This window comes from Haematobia irritans, chromosome 2, assembly GCF_050003625.1.
Source record: "Haematobia irritans isolate KBUSLIRL chromosome 2, ASM5000362v1, whole genome shotgun sequence".
Classification (NCBI taxonomy): domain Eukaryota; kingdom Metazoa; phylum Arthropoda; class Insecta; order Diptera; family Muscidae; genus Haematobia; species Haematobia irritans.
The window spans coordinates 111,352,074-111,376,521 of NC_134398.1; the positions used below are offsets into that span (position 1 = coordinate 111,352,074).

At 36.6% G+C, this 24,448-nt stretch overlaps 1 protein-coding gene and 1 long non-coding RNA gene across 7 annotated transcripts in view; one reads left to right on the top strand and one right to left on the bottom strand.

Annotated features, from left to right (window-relative positions):
• Positions 1–24,448, top strand: part of dl (REL proto-oncogene, NF-kB subunit dorsal) — a 221,109-nt gene that overhangs the window by 160,375 nt on the left and 36,286 nt on the right. The gene's annotated exons all lie outside the window — the stretch shown is intronic.
• Positions 15,943–16,340, bottom strand: LOC142225303 (uncharacterized). The gene is made up of 2 exons (XR_012719223.1): positions 16,181–16,340; positions 15,943–16,118 (listed from the first exon to the last, which is right to left on the bottom strand). It is a non-coding gene; the product is annotated as an uncharacterized LOC142225303 (long non-coding RNA).

Genomic DNA, 24,448 nt, shown 5'->3' on the forward strand with positions numbered 1-24,448 from the left:
TTTTTGGTCCCATTTTGACACAATGGTCGGACGCAATGTGTTAAGTTCGGTAGTACAACATCTATACCTATCACTGTTACCACGTGTGTTCCCTAGGACAGCCATCTCGGACCTGTTTTATTTTGTCTATTCATCAATAACCTCCCATCAGTTGTGAAATTTTCGAATATTTTTATGTTCGCGGATGACAAAAAGATTTTTCGTTCCTAACATATAATGATCCTGAAGAACGAAGGTATCTTCAGTTCGACCTTGATAACTATTACGATTGGTGTAAGATAAATTTAATTAAATTAAATATCTCGAAATGTAAATTAATGCGCTTTTCAAGAAGAACGAGTTATTCTATCGGGACTAACGAGCTGGAAGCAGTCGATTCTTTCAAGGATCTTGGATTGCTAATGGACCAGCACAGCACAGTGGTTACAAATCGCTTCTTTGGGAAATAATTCTGCAACTTTTGAACGGATAAATATATCAACATAATTTTTTCTTTGTATGAAAGCTGAGGTGTTTTCCTTTTAGGTTGCAAATTTGTGGATCCCTAGTGGGTCCACGGGCTGAAATATAGGCGTTGAAAGTTTGTCACCTCGGGAGTATGAAATTTTGTTTTAGCTCAACTTGTAAAGCTCTACAAAAAAGTTCGCGTGCGTGTGCGACAATATTTTACTGTTCGCAAGATGTGGGCGCCACAATTTAATTTTTTTATCAAAACTTTGGCAAAGTGGGTTCAGCATTTGGAACCTAGAAGTTCCGTTTTTGAGTGGATTCGTAACTGCATTCCCTACAAAATTCTACGAATTCTAGAAGAAAAAATTGTGTACCCAATATTTTTTGGCTTGTTTCTGTGTCTTTTAATAGCGGATTATTTCATGGTAATGAGTACTTATTACGAATTTCACGTGTGGTGGAAAATTAAGCCACCATGCAGCGAAATTCAAAGTCATCCACTGGGTTGCTAACTTCAGGGCCCAGTGGACGGGTATCGACTGCAGTTATAAATTTGGACTGTGACCAAGAGTCAGGCCCAATTAGTCGACCTGTAGACGGGTCGACAGGTGGCGACACTTTAGCAAGTCGAACTTTTTCTAAGGTAACGACATCAAAAGGAGGTAATCCCTCACGAAAGAGATTCAAGGAACGAAGAAATGCTTTGTTTATCCTAAAGAAATTAGGATCAGTCGAAATTAGGATCAAGCACGTTGTCGGCTAAGCAAGCGATTCAAGGAATTCTTGAAGCTGGAAAAAGGGAACGATCATCGAATGAGTTGCCATCCTCTAAAAGGGATCAAAGATCGTTTGCCTCAGTTGCAAAAGGCAGCATTAGTAAAGGAGCATTGGATGGTATGGTTCCAAAGCAACAATGCGGGAAATTGAGAACGCGATGTCTGGTGTCTACTCAGAGGTGCGAAAAGAGTTTCCCGGAACAAGTCCCCGACGGCAAGATGCTGGATGGTATCAAGGACGATAAAAGTTAATAGCATTTGCGGACCAGAGGTCTATGGATTGCTTTACAGCTGCTTTGATGCTAATTGGTGAAGTTTGGGAAGGAGCCGCTTTGGAGTTAGTCGATAGAAAAGACATACCGGCTAAACCTAGAGCACATGCATGGCTACCTGCAAATCCTCCTGATCCTGAGTCAATACTAAACAGACTAAAGGAATGTAACCCAGATCTTCCAACCGCCGATTGGAAGGTTGGTGGTTTGGATGAGGTGGATGGACCAAGACGACATGCGGTGTTTATATTGAACACTGAGTAGCTGCCACATCTAGCCCAGACCCAAGGACGTGTAAGTTATGGCTTTTATGATATCCATATGAAGGTATACAAAAGCGATCAGCCAAAGGATTCCGAAACAGACAAGCCTCCGGTAGAGTCAGAAGTGAAAAAATCTCCTTGCGAGGACAAAGGAGACATAAAAACTGCAGATATTGATGAACATCACCAAAGCTGAACCGCGGATTGTTGCAAGAGTCACCGAGATTTGTGAAGAGGAAGCCCTTGATGACTCAATTGAAGCGGCTGATGTGACGGTGCTTGAAAATTTGGATGGTTCTACGGTTCCTCCAGATAAATCTTCACCATTGTAAGGCCGCTTGTGCTGCCTTAAAAGTTTTCCTCATGAAAGGAGACATAGATATAGTTTATTCAAAAACCATACATATATAAGAAAAAGATCTATGAATTAAACACTCCGGGTTTCAAACTTTTGCATAATACCGGTAAAGAAAAAAATCGAGCATATATAATTGCTTAAAACGAACTAAACTTGTTTCCTTCATTGAGCAATGCAGACACTGTCGTAGCAAGTCTACAGATATACAAATGCAAATATTGGGTATCTTCGATATACATGCGACATGATAGGGAGATGCCTTGATGTGCCATTAAGACCTTAGCTGGGGAGGCACTGAAAAATACAAAACTCATTATAGGATGCGATGCGCATCATAGTATTTGGGGAAGTTGTTATACTAATGCAATGGGAGAGTCGCTAATAGAGTTTATTTTGCGTACTAACCTGATAGTTTGGAATAAGGGAGATGGACCAACCTTCTTCACAAAAACAGGCAAGAGGTTTTGGACGTCACATTGGCCTCTGCGGAACTGAATGATAAGATATCTGAGTGGCAAGTTTTGAGGGAACATAGCTTCTCTGATCATCGCTACATCAGTTTCAAATTTGACGTTCATACCACCAAGACCCTATTTCCGCCAAATGTTAGGAAAGCTGACTGGAATAGGTATAGGGAATCGTTCAATATGATGATACCGGAAATACCAGAGACAAATATGAGCACTGTGCAAGATATCAACATCTCACTAAAAGCTGCATGCCCTAGAGGGAAGCCAAGGGAGAAAAATCGACCACCATGGTGGTCTACGGAGTTAAGTAATATGTGGAAATCCTGCAGGAAGCTCTTTAACAAAGCAAAGTCCACCAGAGCTCCTGAGGATTGGGACGCTTACAAGAAGAATCTGAGAGGATACAAGCGAGAACTGAGAAAGGCATAACTCTTGGAATGTTTACTGAGGCAGTATTGAGAATACGACCGAGGCTTCCAGAAGGTACTAGCATCCACTAACTCCGCTCCATGCTTCATTAAAATATCGGAGGGCAATTGGACAACGTCCAGTGAGGAGACGTATGAGACAGGAAGTACTATTGGACATACATTTTCCTGGAAATCAGACGGCTGAACCATGTTCTGGCGGTGCACAGTGGCTCAGCGGTCATTTCCTATCGAGGAAATTGTATCGGAATCTAGAATAAAATGGGCGTTAAATTGCTTTGTGCCATACAAATCCCCCGGACCTGATGGAATTACTCCGGCGGAGTTACAAGCAGTGACTGAAAGAATTATTCCTTGGTTGACGGTGATATATAAAGGATGTATAAACTTATCATATATTCCAGAAAAGTGGAGGGAAACAAAAGTCGTTTTCATACCTAAAGCGGGAAAAGCCTCTCACTCGAGTGCGAAGGATTTCCGACCAATCAGCTTATCATCATTCCTACTTAAGACTCTGGAGAGGATGATAGATATTTATCTTAGAACTAGCGTCGATTCAAGTTTGCTCTCGAAATGACAGCATGCATACTCGAAGGACAGGTCTACTGAGACCGTTGTGCATGAACTAGTCAGCTTTATTGAAAGCTCACTATCTGTCAATGAATTCACAATCGTGGCGTTTCTGGACATCGGGGGCGCATTCAAAAACGTCCATCCGAGCTCAATATTAAATGGACTGGCAACTCTGAATGTTGATCCAGGTATACTTAGGCTGCTAGACGAACGGCTAATGAGGAGACTTATTTCGGCCACACTACACGCTCACAAAAAATCGCTTCTGTAACATATACTCCCAAACATATTTTGCTTCAAGCATATACATTTTTGGGTATTGCCCAAACATTTATATGTTTGATCTCTTCCAATATATAATATGTTTGAAAGCATATTGGTCTAAACAATATATGTTTGGGTAGTCTAAGTTCCAAACATTTTGTATTTTTGCATCCAAATTCAATAATGTTGTCTTCCAAAAAACAATATGTTATTATGTGAACATATAATATGTTTGGAAGCATTTTGCACCCAAAAATATTATATGCTTAAAAAATTCTCCCAAACAATATTGTGCTCAAAATTTTATTTATTTATTTATATATTTACAATCATAATGAATTATGAAAATAAACAGGTAATATAGGTGCTAACAACATAGGTTTTCGACCTGAATGCTCAAAATTTTGTTTCTGCCCAATTGTATATTCCCCCACATCTTTCTCACTTCCACGAGATTTTTTAGTTCTTAGCACCTTTTTCTGTAATACAAACATTGTAGAAGAAATTATTCAATTGTATGATTTTTTGTTTGTTTTAATTTTACCTTTTGCCGGACGGGGATTCACACAGTTTGTAAGGATCAAAGAAGTAGCTGATCAATTGCCCAAGGAAAAATAAAATGTTAATTTTGTAATAACAAGCAACAACCACCAACTTAATTCAATATCGCTCCCTGCTAAATAACGCTCCAAGCTACTAAACACATATATGTTTATAGGCTATTTCTAAACTAATATATGTTTGCATCCAAGCATATTATATTTACAAACATTTTATGTCCCAAACATAATATGTTCTAACATATTAACATATATGTCCCAAACATTTTATGCTAGTTTATGAACATTATATGCTTGCACTCAAAAATATTGTGTTTAAAAATGTGTGTTCCAAACATATAATGTTTATAGCCAAACATATGAAAAACAGTCTTTTTCATCCGTGTAGGACAAGCAAACATACAAAGGTATGTGAACAGAGGCACTTCCCAAGGAGGAGTTTTATCACCTCTTCTTTGGAATGTTGCTATAAGCAACCTTCTAGTTTCCCTAGAAAAAGAAAGGATAAAAGTGGTGGCATACGCAGACGATATGGCACTAGCAGTCAGGGGAAAATTCCCATCCACAACCAGAGATGTTATACAGAGAGCCCTCCGGATGACTGAGAAATGGGCTAAAGAGAATGGTCTTGGAGTAAATCCTGCAAAGACAGAATTAGTTATATTATTTAGAATTAATTATCTTTGCAGAACATGATCGCAAAACTCCCACGGTTAAGCGCATATCCTTAGGGGATATTGAAATTCCCTTTGGTGAGTGTGCAAAATACCTTGGCGTTGTTCTGGACAGGAAGCTGAACTTTAGACTTAATATTAGTCTGTAAGGATTTTGTAAAAATTTGTTAAAAATTTCTTTTTTTTCAAAACTTTAACAATATCTTGAAAACTACTTGGAAATTTGAAAAACAATGTAAAAACGGCTGAAAGAGGATCTTGTTTGGGATTTTCGGATTTTTAATCTTGAACATAACGGTATATCTCGAAAAGTCGAGCTGATAGAAAAAAAAACCAAGTACAGATTTGGATTCAGCGAATTACTTAAAATTTGCTATAAATTTCAAATCAACACAAAAAAAGTTTAATTTTGTTCCCCTGTGTTATCAGTAGTGACGTTTGGGACATTATTTGGACAAATTGAGCAATACGTAACAAGTCGAAGCATTATCAAAATATGAAACATTCTGTGGAAAGTCTAATGGCAGACATGTGTCGATCAAACCTCTGCAACGAATACACAAGCGAATACTTCAAGCACACGCCACCCCCCTGCAAACATTTTCTATCGAAAGTGTATCGAAGTAGTTTCGCCGCGGAAGATAAAACTTTCGCAGGCGATATCATCTTCTTATCGAATTAGGGTCTCCGTTCGGGAACAAATATCCCACTACGCGATAGTGTTCTCGGGGAATCGAACCAGTGACTAAAAGTAGTTAGAAAAGCGATATTTATTTTTCAAAAAATAAAAATGATGATCGAATGCACCGAGCATTGAACTCGGAACCTTTCGTTTTCAAGTCAGAGGCTCTCCCTCTGTGCCACCCACGCTCGTTGGTTGATAGTGGCTTTTTACACACATGTACACTGGTAGAAAAAGTTTCGTTATATTAACGAAATGTGTCATTAAAATTGAGCCAATGAAACAAATTCATTAATATAACGAAATTTTTCGTTACCATAATGAATATTCTGTTTATCAACGAAAATGTTCGTACTATTAACGAATATTTTCATTGCCTTAATGAAAATGTTTCATTATATCAATGAAAAATTTTCGTTGGCTCAATTTTAATGAAATTTTCTTTGTGTGTACTCTCAGACAGGTACTATTGAAAAATTAGCTATGTCGATGTGTGGAGTCTATATTTAGATTTTTGATCGCTGTTAGAGTCGAATTTGTTTCGAAACCGAAACACCCCACGCGATAGTTGTTTTTATTGTTGCTGTGCTTGAGATTTTACTACCAGAAAACTTCCTGGCGATCCGAAATAGTGACATCTTAGCGAAAGACGATAAAACTATCACCCAAATGTTGGCAGGGCCAATTCGAGTAGTAAGTTCATTGTCCATTTCTCAAACGAGTGAAATATAAACCTTGCACATTGTGAACCAAAACAAATAGAACCCAGTAAAGCAAGCACCAAACAATGTTTTGAAGTATTCGAATGTAATCGGAATTCCAAATCCATTCGTTTTATAATTTCCATCTCTGTGTAGATGAAGTTATTTCGTTCTCTCAACTATAAGAGTATTCTACACACACACGCTCACAAAAAATCGCTTCTGTAACATATACTCCCAAACATATTTTGCTTCAAGCATATACATTTTTGGGTATTGCCCAAACATTTATATGTTTGATCTCTTCCAATATATAATATGTTTGAAAGCATATTGGTCTAAACAATATATGTTTGGGTAGTCTTAGTTCCAAACATTTTGTATTTTTGCATCCAAATTCAATAATGTTGTCTTCCAAAAAACAATATGTTATTATGTGAACATATAATATGTTTGGAAGCATATTGCACCCAAAAATATTATATGCTTAAAAAAATTCTCCCAAACAATATTGTGCTCAAAATTTTATTTATTTATTTATTTATTTACAATCATAATGAATTATGAAAATAAACAGGTAATATAGGTGCTAACAACATAGGTTTTCGACCTGAATGCTCAAAATTTTGTTTCTGCCCAATTGTATATTCCCCCACATCTTTCTCACTTCCACGAGATTTTTTAGTTCTTAGCACCTTTTTCTGTAATACAAACATTGTAGAAGAAATTATTCAATTGTATGATTTTTTTTATTTTAATTTTACCTTTTGCCGGACGGGGATTCGAACAGCGGACCACACAGTTTGTAAGGATCAAAGAAGTAGCTGATCAATTGCCCAAGGAAAAATAAAATGGTAATTTTGTAATAACAAGCAACAACCACCAACTTAATTCAATATCGCTCCCTGTTAAATAGCGCTCCAAGCTACTAAACACATATATGTTTATAGGCTATTTCTAAATTAATATATGTTTGCATCCAAGCATATTATATTTACAAACATTTTATGTCCCAAACATAATATGTTCTAACATATTAACATATATGTCCCAAACATGTTATGCTAGTTTATGAACATTATATGCTTGCACTCAAAAATATTGTGTTTAAAAATTTGTGTTCCAAACATATAATGTTTATAGCCAAACATATGAAAAACAGTCTTTTTCATCCGTGCACATACACACCATTCCTATTTTGTTTATTGTTGGCACATACAATAAAAAGCACAGACACAGAAAAGCTCACAGCCTGCATTCATTGACTTCTGCCAATCAACTGATCGACGATTATGTTTGTATTTTGTTTGATAGTTACTTCGTGTCTCATACGAAGTTTCGTCGTTGCTAAAGCAAAGTATTCTATCTACACTAAAAATGTTTTGATTTACTCGTATTGTGACGATTACTTCAAAACCAAAATATTGAAAAGAACTGTAAAACGATTCCTTTTGAATGTGATGGCTCTGCAATGCTTGACACTGTAATCGCTTTACAGTGGTTTTGTTTTATTCATTAATCGAAGTATTCGTGGAGTGTATTGCCCTCACTAGAACATCGATTACATCGAATAGGCTTGTGCAGGCCTTTGGTGTCGAATGACTACAATACTACAACAATACTGAAATTATGTTTAAAATGTGGATGTTTTGACCATATCGGAAGAACATATATGCAAGGGCTTTATCTAAATTTGAGCCGATTTGGATCAAATTCGGTACTGTTAAGGTGAGTATTAAGTTCGAGTTTAGCCGCTAAAGTGAAAACTAAATCAATAAAAAAGTCATATAATTATACATAATTGTTGCAAATTTTATTATAGCTTGATTGGGGAATAGCCCAACCCAAATTTTCACAAAGTTTGTATGCCTTAAAGAAGAGTACTCGTGAAAAAATGACGATTTAAAGGTGGGTATTAAGTTCATTGCAAACTACATTAGTTCAAATAGCTAACATTTTTCAGCTATAACTACAAATATTTGTTGCAACAAACCATGTTATTTTTTATACATCATTTAACGCTATAACGTGAGTGCTATGTTCGGTTTTTCTTTCCATCAAAACCCTAAATTAAAAGTACAAACATATATATATATATATATATATATATATATATATATATATATATATATATATATATATATATATATATATATATATATATATATATATATATATATATATATATATATATATATATATATATATATATATATATATTGTTACGTTTTTATATTGAGGCGTATTTAATTACCCGATAATTAAAAAGACAGTTCTTTTCAATAACGTTAATCTACAATTTATTTGTTTAACTGATTGGTTTCACTTATTTGCTCAACGATATGTACTGTATAAACTTTAGCTTACGACTGACTTGACTGCTCCCTCCGCCAGGGGCTTATATACCGTGATTTGACGATTTCGAAAATTCTGGATAGTCTGGCCTACAACCATCTAGAACTATCTTGTACAATTTATCTAACACCACATATTCAACTGGTTATCTTCATTGCCTACAGCCATCTGGAATATTCTATCGGCGTTACTTTATAGGTGATATGGCACACATACTTTTAGGCTTATGCTAATAATCTAGTGCATTCTACTAGATTAGGTAGATGTCGTGCAGGCATAAAACAAAAGGCGTTACTTTTACAATGAACGATTGGAAACACAAAAGATGTTTAAGAAAGTACTAGAAAATAAAGAAATGACTCTAACAAGTTATGACGTAATTTTATCGTTACAATTTGAAATTTAAATTAACGTAAACAATTTTAAATAAACTTAAATCAAGAAATATCACATTCGTAACACTGCCTCCCGCTTAAGCCTGTTCGTCCCGAATAGGCAGAGAACCCGTTCCGTATGGAGCCAAACGTTCCAGGTGAACGACTTTCATCTTTGACCTTGGGCTGTCGTCTTTTTGAATGCGGTATACAACATCATTGATCTTCTTGATGACTTTATATGGGCCTTCCCACTGTGTTTGTAGTTTAGGACATAATCCTTTCTTTCGTTGCGGGTTGAATAGCAGAACCAGTTGTCCTTCACTAAAGCCCTCAGTGTTTGCTGCACGATCATATCTCGCCTTCATTCTGTTGCTAACCATTTTTATTTTGTTTCGCACTGATTCGTGAACTTTACCAAATGTGTTTGGTATGTCGTTACTGGTTTCTTCCATGGCGAGCTCATTGGGTGTAGCGCCAAATATCAAATCTCCGGGCAACTTCAATTCCGTTCCGAATAGGACCTTGGCCGGTGTTCGTGACGTAGAATCATGTATGGCTGATCTATACGACAGCAAAAACTTTGGTAAATGATCGTCCCAGTCTCGTTGGCCATTATCCACCACCTTTCGAAGATGTTCTTCCAGAGTGCGATTAAACCTTTCTACCATGCCATCAGACTGCGGATGCAATGGCGTAGTCCTTGTTTTCTTGATACCAAGGGAGTCACACATCTCTTTGAATATGGCCTATTCAAAATTTCTTCCTTGGTCTGAGTGTATCTCGGTCGGCACACCGTAGCGACATATCCAGTTCTTGTCGACTACATCTACAATCGTCTTCGCCTCTTGGTTAGGAATGGCATAAACTTCTGGCCACTTGCTGAAGTAGTCCATGACCACAAGGACATATCGATTTCCAGAATCACTTGCTGGGAAAGGCCCTGCAACGTCCATTGCTATTCTTTCAAAAGGCGCTCTTGGCCTATACTCTTGCATTAGACCTCTACTTTTTCGTCTTGGCCCTTTCGCCTTTATGCACTTCTCACAATTTGCCACCCATTCAGCAATTGATTTCTGGCATCCAACCCAGTAGAATCGTTGCTTCACTTTCTCGGCTGTTTTGGTTATTCCTAAGTGACCTCCACTAGGTCCATTGTGGAATTCCGTCAAAACATCCTTTACCTTGGAATCTGGCACGATTATCAAGTTGCGGCTATTCTTGCCATCTTCACTTTCCCACTTACGTTGTAGGGTTCCGTTGACCAGACATAGACTGTCCCATTGAGCCCAGTATGATTTCATAAGTGGGCTTTCGGCTGCGATGTCTTTCTTACTGGGTTTCTTATCTTCTTCTTTCGCCGAAATAATTTTGCTCAAAATGAGATCTTTACGCTGTTCTGCTGGCCAGTCCACTCCAGATTCGACGTGCAACAGCCTGATATCCACGATTTCTTCCTTATGTTCAGCTTTCGAGCAGTGTTTGCACTCGACATTACAGGGTCGACGTGACAAGGCGTCCGCGTTGCCGTGTTTGCCACCTTTTCTATGTTCGATGCTGAAATCATAGCTTTGGAGTCTTTCTATCCAACGTGCCAGCTGAGCGTCCGGATTCTTGAATTGAAGCAACCATCGTAGAGCTGAATGGTCAGTTCTTAGCAAGAAATTCTGTCCATACAATTATTTGTGGTAATGCTTCACGCTTTCTATGACAGCAAGCAGCTCTCTTCTTGTTACGCAATAGTTCTTCTCGGGCTTGGATAACGTTCGGCTAAAATATCCGATTACCTTTTCTTTACCTTCAATCTGTTGAGATAGTACACCACCAATTCCGTAAGCACTGGCATCTGTATCCAAAACAAATTTTTCGCCAGGAATTGGATACGCCAGAATAGGAGTTGAACATAAAAGTTCTTTTAGATGATGAAATGACTGTTCCTGTTCTTCACTCCACTGGAACTTCGTACCTTTTTGCGTTAATTTATGGAGGCTTGCGGCGATGCTGGCGAAGTTTGGTACGAAACGCCTGTAGTATGTGCATAAACCAAGGAAGCTGCACAACTCGTGGAGATTCCGTGGACGTGGCCAATCTTTTACTGCTTGAATTTTGTCTTCATCGGTGGATATGCCCTCTGCTGTAACATGATGACCCAGGTACTTAACATCTCGCTGGAAAAGCGAGCACTTCTTGGCGTTAAGTCGTAAGCCAGCTGCTGACAATTGCTGGATAACGTCTTTCAAGTTCTTAAGGTGCTCGTCAAATGTTTTGCCCATCACTATGATATCGTCGAGGTATATCAAGCAGGACTTCCAATGCAACCCCTTTAGCACCCGCTCCATCAATCGCTCGAACGTAGCCGGAGCATTGCAGAGCCCGAATGGCATTACATTGAATTGCCAAAGACCGCCATTAACGCCAAAAGCTGTCTTTTCTTTGTCTTTCTCGGCGATCTCTACTTGCCAATATCCACTCTGCAAATCAAGCGTGGAAAACCATGTTGTTCCGGCTAGTGTGTCCAACGTGTCATCAATGCGTGGAAGCGGATAACTGTCCTTTTTGGTAACGTCATTCAATTTTCTGTAGTCCACGCAAAATCGGGTACTTCCATCTTTCTTTTTGACCAGCACAACTGGCGAGCACCAAGGACTTGATGATGGTTCAATCACACCACTTTCCGCCATTTCCTTAACGAGCTTTTGAACCTCATCTCGTTTTGCTAGAGGGACACTTCGTGGTGCCTGTTTTATGGGTCTTTCTTCTGTGGTATTTATTTCATGCTTCACCACAGATGTTCTCCCTTGATTTTTCTTCTCAATGGCAAAGGCGGAGGCATTTTTCCATAACAATTTCTTGGCTTTATTTTTCTCGGACGGTGATAGATGACGTGTCCAAGTTTCGACATAACCTTCCAGATGTTTCATCACTTCATTATGCTTCTTTGGAGATTTGCTTTCCAAGTTGACTATTGCTTCGGCAGGAGTACATTTGCCAATGTCCGAAAATTTTCCAATTTGCTCTTGATGGTCAGATAAATTCAAAACTCGAACTGGTATAAGTCCCTCTTCATTTGTTGTTACCAGGGCATTTGCTATCAAGATGTTGTTGTTTTTATTTTCTGCTGGTTCAACAACCCACAATTTGCCGACTTCACAATCTCCATTCATAGAAACCCATATAATTGTTTCGGCATTTGGTGGTATTGACTCTGGCTGGCTCATTGTCAAATATCTGACAGGTGTATTCTCACTGTAGCCCACGTTTACCGGTATTTCGATATCGCACCAGGTCATTACACGACGCTTCAAATCCAAGTTGAGACCAAAAGCAATCATAAAATCCGCTCCAATTATAACTTCGTCCACTATATCGGCCACAATGAATTCATAATTAACGGATTTGTTTGCAATGGTTAACTTTACAGGAACCTTTCCATATACAGTTGCGGGTTCACCTGTAGCCGTGCGTAGTTTGACTCCAATTAGTGGTGTAACTTTTCCTCTTACTAAATCGGATCTAATAATAGATTTCGATGCACCAGTATCCAACGTCAAAGTTCGCTTGTATCCATTAATACCACCCGCAATAGTCAAATTGTTATTTTTCTGTTGAACTATTGCTATAGAGATTATGGGGCCATCACATGTGGGAGCCAGCTCTTGCCCCGCTGAACTAGCTCGATTTAGTTTAAATGTGAATCACTGGACTGTGGGTTCACCCACATATGGCTATTGTTTGGCGGTGAAGGCGATCGATCTTGATCGCTTACGACGTGCTTTACATTCACGAGCAACATGTCCAGGCTTATCACAGTTATAGCACTTTATTCTGGATTTAGTTGTCTCCTGCTTCATTTCTTGCATTGCCTGCTTAACTGCTTCTTTCACTGAGTCAATCACGGAATTTGATTCATCTTGCTCGGTCTCCACTCTGCGTACCTTGTGAATTTGAGGTCGTGCCAACAATCTCGCAGTTTCTTGTGCAAGTGCAAATGTTACTGTTTCTGCGAATGTAGCCTTTTGTGACGCATATGTCGCGCATTTTATATCAGGGTCTCTAATTCCATTCACAAAGGTCTCGATCTTGATGCGGTCCACAAGTGGATGACTTTCTCCTGGATATGTCAAAAGCACCAACCGCTCAACCTCTGTTGCAAAGTCTTGTAGAGTCTCATTTGACTTCTGGACTCTTCCTCTTAATTCCATTCTGAATATGTCTTGCTTATGTTCTCCGCCGTACTTACGTTGAAGTGCCGCTATTACGTCATTATAATTATTTCTAGAGGCAGCGGGAATGCTTTGTATCACATCAGCGGCGTTGCCCTTTAATGCCAATAGAAGTTCAATTGCTTTGTCATTGTCGTTCCACAAATTTCTAGAAGCAACCATTTCAAATTGGAATTTGAATACATCAAATGAAGTTGAGCCATCGAAAACAGGAGGTTTGGTTTTCGAGCCCTCGATAACGCGCACTGGTCCACCTTTAATTTCCAGCTCTGACATTTTTCTTTCAATGTGTAGAAACTTCTCATCATGAACCATAATTTTCTCATCCACAGAAATAATCTTCTTATCCAGCTCCCCAATTTGGCTTTCGATATGGTCCACACGTTTTTCCATGCCTTCAGCAATTTGTTGAAGATTCTCATTTAGAATTCTAGAATTTTCGTCCATCTTTTTTGAATTTTCGTCGAATTTTTCTTCCAATTTTCTAGAATTCTCTTGCATTTTTAGAGAATTTTCTTCCATCATTTTTCTAGAATTCTCTTGCATTTTTAGAGAATTTTCTTCCATCATTTTTCTAGAATTCTCTTGCATTTTTAGATAATTTTCTTCCATCATTTTTCTAGAATTCTCTTGCATTTTTAGAGAATTTTCTTCCATCATTTTGCTCAAAATATTGACCATCGATGTGTAATCAACAACATTAGAAGCTACAGATGGAGTTTCCAAGGCGCTGGCTACTACTGATTCGTCAAGATCTTCCTTATAATCGAACTCATGTGTTTCGATATCAATACTGCGCCGCTCGAACTCTTCCAGTAGTCGCTTTTGTAATTGGGCCTTGTTTCCTGTAGTCGGCTGCTCCATTTTGCTCAATTCCTTCTTCAAGTCTTCCACTCGAAGCTGATTAAACTTCATTGTAGATTTTTTTCCCGTTATCCCACTTCTGACACCAATTGTTACGTTTTTATATTGAGGCGTATTTAATTACCCGATAATTAAAAAGACAGTTCTTTTCAATAACGTTAATCTACAATTTATTTGTTTAACTGATTGGTTTCACTTATTTGCTCAACGATATGTACTGTATAAACTTTAGCTTACGACTGACTTGACTGCTCCCTCCGCCAGGGGCTTATATACCGTGATTTGACGATTTCGAAAATTCTGGATAGTCTGGCCTACAACCATCTAGAACTATCTTGTACAATTTATCTAACACCACATATTCAACTGGTTATCTTCATTGCCTACAGCCATCTGGAATATTCTATCGGCGTTACTTTATAGGTGATATGGCACACATACTTTTAGGCTTATGCTAATAATCTAGTGCATTCTACTAGATTAGGTAGATGTCGTGCAGGCATAAAACAAAAGGCGTTACTTTTACAATGAACGATTGGAAACACAAAAGATGTTTAAGAAAGTACTAGAAAATAAAGAAATGACTCTAACAAGTTATATATATATATATATATATATATATATATATATATATATATATATATATATATATATATATATATATATATATATATATATATATATATATATATATATATATATATATATATATATATATATATATATATATATATATATATATATATATATATATATATATATATATATATATATATATATATATATATATATATATATATATATATATATATATATATATATATATATATATATATATATATGTATACATTTCTTAATTAATTAATTCAAAAAGTAACCGTGAAAACAAGCTGGTTTTCAGCTTAAAACTGAACATAATACTTACCTATAAATTCTTTGCAACAAATATACATAATTTTATGCCTTTTTTACTGGTTTAGTTTTCACTTTAGCGGAAAAACTCGAACTTAGTACCCACCTTAAAATGGAATGCTTTCATTCTCAAAATCCCAAAGTTAATTTAAACTTCCCCACAAAAAACTTGACAAAAATAATTTTTGTCAAGTTTTTTGAAAAAGTAGAGGGATATATTCTGCTGTTGAAAATCAGTAATAAATTTAAAAGTGGAAAAATATGCAATTTTTGTGATAACAGTTAGCGAGTTACAATAAGATGAATATTTCGAGAAATAACAAGTAAGTAAAGTAGAAAGTCGGGCGGGGCCGACTATATCATACCCTAAACCACACCCAGAAAATAGTGACCCCTTCTTTAAGTTAAAATGAACTCATTGTGAAGAAAGTTGAACTTCGTATAGCGCCAAAGACATTTTTATTTTTTTGAACGATGTGATTTTCGTTGAAATTAGGTAGAATGCATTCCATATATTAGTTAACACTTTCCTATATTTATGTACCACTATACTACAGAATGAAAAAATTTAACTGATTTGAATTCATATATGGAATGATTTTATTAAAATTTTTTCATTCATTTGGACAAATCTTACATATTTGTGGTAAAACTTTTACTTCATAATTTGAACTGCTTACCTTCGTTTTTAAATACAATTTTATTTATTTATATAAGAAATTTTATCTTCAATAAAAGACATGTTTTATTAATATATTGAATATATTTATTAAAAATCAACAGCATCGACTGTCCTTAAAATATTAGTTTATTATTCCACTATTTCCAACTGTAAAGCAAACTTTTTCTTCTTCTTGTACTTTTCACTTTTAATAAGTTGCTGCCTAACGATTTTGTCCTCCTTTTACAATTTCAATACCTACAAATATAAAAAATCATAAACCATTTTTGTTACAAAAGGTTAGCGTCACTGAATATTACCTGATAATTGAAGATTCCAAAATGAAGACAAATGAAAGGGTTGTTGTTCTGCTGGTGTTTTCTTTCTTTATACACCATCACGAACATTGATAGATTTATTTTCAAAAAACGAACATTTTTCTCACTAATTTAATATAACAAATATTTTATATATTTTATTTGTTATTTATTATATTATTTTACCATATTATTTTTTAACAATCTCTCCATATACCACAACAACGATTCCAACTAAAAAACATTCCTCGCGCAAACATATCGATTACACCCACGCGCAAACACATCGATTACGATGACAGGTATCGATTACAGGTAGACAATAGAAATACAGGAAAATTTCCTATATTCTAACAAGTGTGTTTCCTTAAGTTTTGAAAGGATTGCATACTTCTTAGTACGAATGAACTAAAATATTTTTCTATGCCAAGTGTTGTTCGTATGTATGAAAAACTTTCTATTATAAAGGAAGTCGCAATTATCATTTTATAAGAAATTTTACTTATTTTGAGGAAACTTGGTTTTAGTTCGGATTTTGTTTATTTTTACGAATGCTTTGTTATCGGTGAATAAAATTTTCTTTTTCAGTAGTAAATTCTTATACTCAGCGAAGAAAACAGTATGAGTAAAATTCCATGCCTTATTCTAGTTAATGAACTATTCCTAACTGCTTACAGTTTAGGATTTTTTTTTACTGAAACGAATAAATTTTATTATTTCTCACAAAAATTTACCTTAATGGAAATAAAATGGATAAACTATATTGATGAAAAATTTTTCCTTTAGTTTCGAAGGCACTTTTTTCTGGGTGCACCATTACAGAATTAGTAATCATAAGCATTTTTGGGTAACATATAGGTCTGGGAGATAAACCGCAGTTGCATATTTAAGAAAATTAAGGGGTACATGTCTATGGGTGCTTTGTGTCAATCTGACTATAGCTCATAGTCAATGTTGCCACAGATTTTGTTCGCTTTACCCTACAAGGACAAAAAAAGTTCCCTACTTTCCCATACATTCCCAAACAATTTTCCCTACTATATTTTTCGTTAAATTTAAAAAATTTTACAAAACAAAAATGGTTCTAAGTACTTTATTATCTTAAAACATGAATATGCACTGTATATAACTTAGAATATAAATCTGTATTACCACAACGGTTGCCACAGTTGGTAGAATTCTACCCAAATTAGTAATCTTTTTTGTTAAATCTCTATAAAAATAAAATTTTGGAAAAAGTTTCTATAAACAAATTTTTGTGAGAAATTTTTCTATAGAAATAAAATTTTGACAATAAATTCTATAGAAATAAAATTTTGAGAAAAAATTCCACAGAGATAAAATTTTGAGAAAATTTTTTATAGAAATAATGTTTTGAAAAAAAAATCTATAGAAATACAATTTTGACAAAATGTTCTATAGAAATAAAATGTTGACAAAATTCTCTACTGGAATAAAGTTTACCACACATTGTTAAAGATCAAGCCTTGCCGGATTCTAATTTCCTCCTCTAGAGCCACCAAAATGTAAAAATTATTACAAATTGTGTTGAGTGAAAATGTCCTACATTGTGGCCCTACGTCCCTACAAGACGCTAAATATTAGAAAAACCCTACATATAGGGAATTTCCCCTACTTCCAGCAACACTGGCTGTGTTGATATTGCGCCTACGGAGTTAGTATGCCACTAATATTGAGCCCATTATTATAAAAGAGAAAATCGTTAAATTAGTGTGGGTAATAAATACAAATTTGTAAAAATCGAGCAATATTCTTATGTAAGAGCTACAAGTACGTATTAGTACGATCGGCTAGTACATCAAAATTTGAAATTTGAGTAACTTTGGTTAATATATAAGAGTACTATGACCAAATTTGGGAAAATGGAGCGATGCATGTATATGGAAGCTATATCTAAATCTGAACCAATTTGCATAATATTTTGCGGGTTTGATTAATACCACAAAAGGTTACCTTGTGCAAGATTTGAGTAAGATCGGTTAAGAAATGAGGCCTGTATGGTCAAACATAAAGTTATTAGGGGCGAATTTTTCAAAATCGGGTGATACATATATGGGAGCTATATCTACATCTGAACCGATTTCGATGAAATTTGCCACATATAGTTAGTACTATAGAGGACTGGATCTAGCCAACTTTTAATAAATCGGTTAATAAATAAGGGTTCTATGGCCAAATTTGGGAAAATCGGGCTATACATATATATGGGAGCTATATCTAAATCTGATCCGATGGATGAAATTTTGCAGACTTGAAGGGCGATGGAAAAGATTACCTTTTGCCAAATTTGGTGACGATCTGTTTGAAAAAACGCGCAACGTGACGTGGGAGCTATATCTAAATTTGATCCGATTTCTTCCAAATTCAATAGCGTTCGTCCTTGTGCCCAAAAAACTCCCTGTACCAAGTTTCATCAAAATCGGTTAATAATTGCGACCGGAATCCTGTGAACAACAAATACATGGACACACGGGCGGACGGACGGACACCAAGCGCTAGATCGACTCAGGAGGTGATTCTGAGTCGATCGGTATATATTTTATGGGGTCTAAAATCAATATTTCTGGTAGGCACATTTTTTGGCCGATCAAACTTATTATACCCTGACCACTATGTGGTTTAGGGTATAAAAATGGGAGTTCGGTCAATATATGCGGCTACCGAACACACCAAAACTTATTGTTTTTTTATGTTTGTTGATAACCGGATTAATAATTTCATTTATTTTATTTCAAATTGATTTTCATGTACTTGGTTGCATTAGATTTTACCTTTCTTGACCTATATTGTACTACCCTTTATAACTACTACTTTGTTGTACAACGCTGTAATTATATCTTTTACTTGTTGTATCCTTATTCTCATCATCAGTTTTTTAGAGTCACTTGTTCGGTCAACATCATATTGTATCGTCGTGTTAAATTGAACTTAATACAATAAACTTGTTTGCTAAGTTTAACTAGCTCTATCGTTTTATTGAAATACGGCTTAGCATTCTAGAGATATATCGGACTCGAGTGAATAATGTGATCTATCGTATTAATGATCAAAATGGTAATTCGCACCGGATATTTTAGTAGACTTTATCGTCGAATTATTGTGAAAATGCGCTGTCGTGTACATATGTAAAGGAATCGCTTTACATAAATTGAATGTTCGGATTCGATGAACTTTAATACAGTCCATTTAATATAAAAAGTGAAAATAAAAATTAACAATTTCGTGTCGATATGTATTGCAAACATAATAGTGTACGTTTTCGCGTGCATATATACAGTTTTAGCAATTTTGACATTCGTACGTTGGTTCGAACGTAACGGTCCTTTTTTGGATTGTTTGTGTGCAGAAGCTTCGAGAAATTTATTTTTTGGTATTCATCGAGAATACATACATACATATACACAGTTGAAAAATCGGGGTTTGTTGTTGTGTGCGTGGTCGGTGTTGTTGAGCCGTTGTGCCATTCTATGTTGTTTCACTGGAAACAAATCGTACTTTTATTATTGTTGCGTACAAGAACTGGAAGAGACTGGAAACCTGGAAACTCTTTTTTATGTTGCTTTGCCCATCGTTTTGCTGTTACCACACCATACACCGAGGAAAAAATTACCATTGCACTACCTTATATATTTTGCTGTTGTTACTGTGAGTACATATTTGTCTTTTTTATTATTTGTCGACCATGGCGGAACAAATGTTGGCAATTACTAAATCTTGTTCGATTCTCAAGAATTATATTCTTCGAGCTGAGATATTTACTCAGAATCCCCCAGAAGACTTGGCTCTTCATGAAATTGAGACTCGTATTTGTAGATTAAATTACGTTTGGACGAAATATGAGGAAGGAGTAAGAAGATTAATGTCATTTGCCAATGTTGAGGGGTTTGTGGATCCAGAACAAGAATTTAGTCTACTTGAGGATAAATATGTTATGATCAAGAGTAAACTGGAAGAGTTTAAAACACCACAACGAGTGGTAGATACACAAACGGAAAAATCGAGTCCAACTCCTCAATGTCAAGAGCAACGCAGTGATTTACCAAGAATTAAAATCGAACCTTTTTGTGGAAATTATGACGCTTGGGCTGTTTTTAAGGATGTGTTTGTTAATGCGATCGATTAAAGACCTGATTTGTCGAATATACAGAAGTATTACTATTTAAATTCCCTGTTGAGGAATGATGCCGCTAAAGCTATAAGGCACATACAGATTTCTGAAACTTCATATCAGTCAGCTTGGGACAGACTAAAGGAACGCTACGATATTTAGGCCACGTCATATTGTAAATTCCTACATCGAGACGTTTATGACATTAAAGTCGATAAAGGATGAAGACACTGTTGGTTTACGTAAAATATCTGACATTGCCAACGAGGTTGTAAGAGGACTGGAGACAATTGAAAATTCTGAACGTGACCCCTGGTTGATATACATATTGAAAAGCAAATTAGATTCCGATTGTCGCAAAAAATGGGTCGAACACAGCCGAGATTCGAAAAAAACCGACGATTGTAGAAATTTTAAAATTTTTGGATCAGCGTTTCGAGGAGCTTGAGTTGGGTAGAAAAGCTATCAGCAAGTCAGCTGCTAAACAACATACAAGGCCAATGGTTCACAATTTGTATCGCAATCTACTGCTCAACGCAGATCATTTGTAAAAGAGAAGCGCCTATGTTTCAACTGTCTCGGAAGAGGTCATAGTGCAAGCGGATGCAAATCGTCTCATTGTAGAGATTGTGGTCACAAACATCATTCTTTGGTTCAGTTTTTACCACCTTTATCTTCTGAATCAACAAGTACCTCACCTTTGGATTCGACAGCTAATGATTTGGTTAATTCCAATCCTGTTTCTTTAGATACTATTGCTGAATCGTATACTTCGAACGCAAACAATTCGAACCATTGCAATATTTTATCCACAGCTATAGTAAATGTTAGAGCACGCAATGGTAATTTTCTGCCTAGTCGTATACTTCTTGACACCGCATCGGAGTTGTCTTATATAACTGAGAGTTTCATGAAACGGCTGGGAGTATCTCGTCAGCATTCGAATATCGCTCTATCGGGCATCTCTTCAGTTAAAGCCGAGTCTACAAACGGACATGGGTTTGTACATATTCAGTCAAGAGTTACAAATAGATCTATCGACGCTCAAGTTCATGTGTTGGATAAAATAACATCATTGTTACCCAGAACCTTATTGGATCCATCGATTCTTGAGAAGTTTGAAAATGTCGTCCTAGCAGACCCTACATTTAACACGCCTTCGGGTATAGATATTCTGCCTTGTTCTGGCTATGTTTGGGATGTTTTCACTATGAACAAGATTCGTGATAACCAAGGAAATGTTCTTGCCGTTTCATCTATTTTTGGTTGGGTCGTAACATCTGCTTTGTTGAATGTGGATACCAAATACACATCATCTATGCTTACGACATTGGATATTGACAGATCTTTACGAGCTTTTTGGGAAATAGAAGATTCCAATTTTGAAATAAAACCTGATCAAGAATGTGTCATTGTTGAAACTCATTTTCAAAATACTCATCAACGCCATTGCGATGGCAAATATATTGTGGAGTTTCCATTTGTTGAAGAAAATCCTACCTTTGCTAATACCTATGACCAAGCATTACTTCGGTTTCATGGTACAGAGAAACGTATTTCCAAAAATCCTATTTTGAACCAACAGTATATTGAATTTATGAGGGAGTACTACATAACCTAACCTAACTTAACCTTGGGTCATATGCGTGAAATTAAGCTATCTGAAATAGATGTGCAGAATGTCAGACTTTTCTATTTGCCTCATCACCCCATTATTGGAAAGAAATTACGGGTTGTATTTGATGGTTCATTTGAGGATGCTCGGGGAGTTTCTCTCAACAGTAAATTATACATTGGAGCGCTTATACAAAGAAATTTATTTGCTGTTTGTCTACGCTTCCGACTTTTCGAATATGTTTTTTCGGCAGATATAATAAAAATGTTTCGACCAATTTGGATAGCAGAACACCATAGAAATTACCAACGAATATTGTGGCGTGAAGAACCTGACCAACCTATTAAACATTTCCAACTTTGTACGGTTACATATGGAACGTCTCCAGCGCCATTTCTGTCAGTTCGCGTCCTTGAGCAACTAGCTAAGGATTACCAAAAATCTCATCCAATTGCGTCTCAGATTTTATTGAACGATTTTTATGTCGACGACGTTGTAACGGGTGCATCAGCAGAACTTGAACTTGAGAGGAAGCGAAATGAGCTTGTGGAATTGTCATTGGCGGGCCTAGAACTAAGTAAATGGGTGTCAATTTCTCGCAATTTTACAAATCACCAAGATGAATTGAATTTTTTGGATCATGATGTTGGAATTTCGTCAAAGGTTTTAGGCATCCATTGGAACCCGTATGATGACGTAATAAGCTATAGGGTGAAGAAAAGTGAATCCCTAACAGCAACAAAGAGAAGGATTTTATCTGATGTTTCGCGAATTTGTGATCCTCTTGGACTTGTATCACCTGTCGTCGTGAAATTCAAGATTATTTTCCAGAAGTTGTGGCTAATAAATGTTGGTTGGGACGATCCATTGCCTGAGGACATCGCTCGAATGTGGTTGAAATATAGAGATGACCTATAAGCGTGCATAGGTCATCTCTATATTTCAACCACAATGATCTGCAATTGGAAAGGTATGTCCCGAACACTGATGAAATTCATCTTAAGGGATTTTGCGATGCATCAATAAGGGCATATTCAGCTGTCGTTTATTGCCGATCCATAAATGAAGACGGACACATTGCGGTCAAAATCATTGCTTCGAAAACCCGCGTTGCGCCGCAGAGGCAGATATCGCTGCCACGATTGGAATTGTGCGGAGCGCTGCTGCTCACACGCCTGATGAAAACTATTTCGGAAACTTAGTCACCTAGAAGAATAAAATACTCTGCATGGTGCGACTCATCCAACGTTTTATCGTGGTTGTTAATGGAACCAATTCGATTGAAAACATTTGTTGCTAATCGCACTTCAGAGATTTTGAATACGTTACCTCGAAATGTTTGGAGACATGTTGGGTTACGGGAAAACCCAGCTGATTGCGCCTCACGGGGTTTGCTGGCTGTGCAGCTTCTTGATTTTGAGTTATGGTGGAAGGGGCCTAGCTGGTTATATGATCCACGTATGTTTGAGCAACAAGATCTGTCTTTCAATTTTTCTCACCACGATCCAGAATTTCAAAGCGAAATTAAAAATTGTTCTGTCGCCTTGATGACAAGCGCTAAGTCTGTTGCCCATCCGTTACAAGGACTTATTGAGAAAATATCTTCTCGGAGCGAACTAATTCGCATAGTTGCATATATACTTCGATTTATTAAAATGTTGAGGTCTAAAAACAAGACAAAATCAGATTATTTGACATTTGAAGAAATTAATTCTGCACGAATTGTTTGCCTTAGTATTGCTCAAATCAGTTTCGAGGACGAGAGGAATTGCCTACGCCAGCATAAACCATTACGAAAAGATTCCAAAATTTTGAAGTTGTCACCATTCATGGACAATAACGATTTACTTCGAGTTGGACGACGCATCAGCAATTCCGATCTATCTGAAGGAATCCAGCATCCTATAATATTGCCTAAGGATAGCCGAGTCACAAATCTTATCTTGCTTGAAGAGCATGCTTGTAATCTTCATCCAGGTGTTTCATCGCTTTTTGTTATAGTTCACCAGAAGTATTGGATCATTGGAGTACGAAGCTTAATCAGAAAAATTACACACCAGTGTTTGAAATGTTTTCGACTTTCTCGTCAAAACCAACACTAAAAAATGACTGACTTGCCTTCAGTTCGTGTCCGTCAAGCATTCCCATTCCAGAACACCGGTTGTGATTACGCAGGACCATTTACTCTAAAATTGTATAAAGGCAGAAATTCTAAAACATCGAAAGGCTATATATGCATATTCGTATGCATGGTGACGTCGGCCATTCATATCGAGATAGTAACTGATTTGACAACAGACTGTTTTTTAGCTGCGTTGCGCACATTCATGGCACGTCGTGGAAAATGCTCCAACATCTACAGCGATAATGGCAAAAACTTCATCGGTGCCAAACGAAAATTGAACGAAATGTTCAGACATTTATTCTCTAATGAGCATAATTCTGTTGTTCTGCAATCACTTGCGAAAGAAGGCATCAAATGGAATTTTATACCGCCATACTCACCCCATTGGGGCGGTATCTGAGA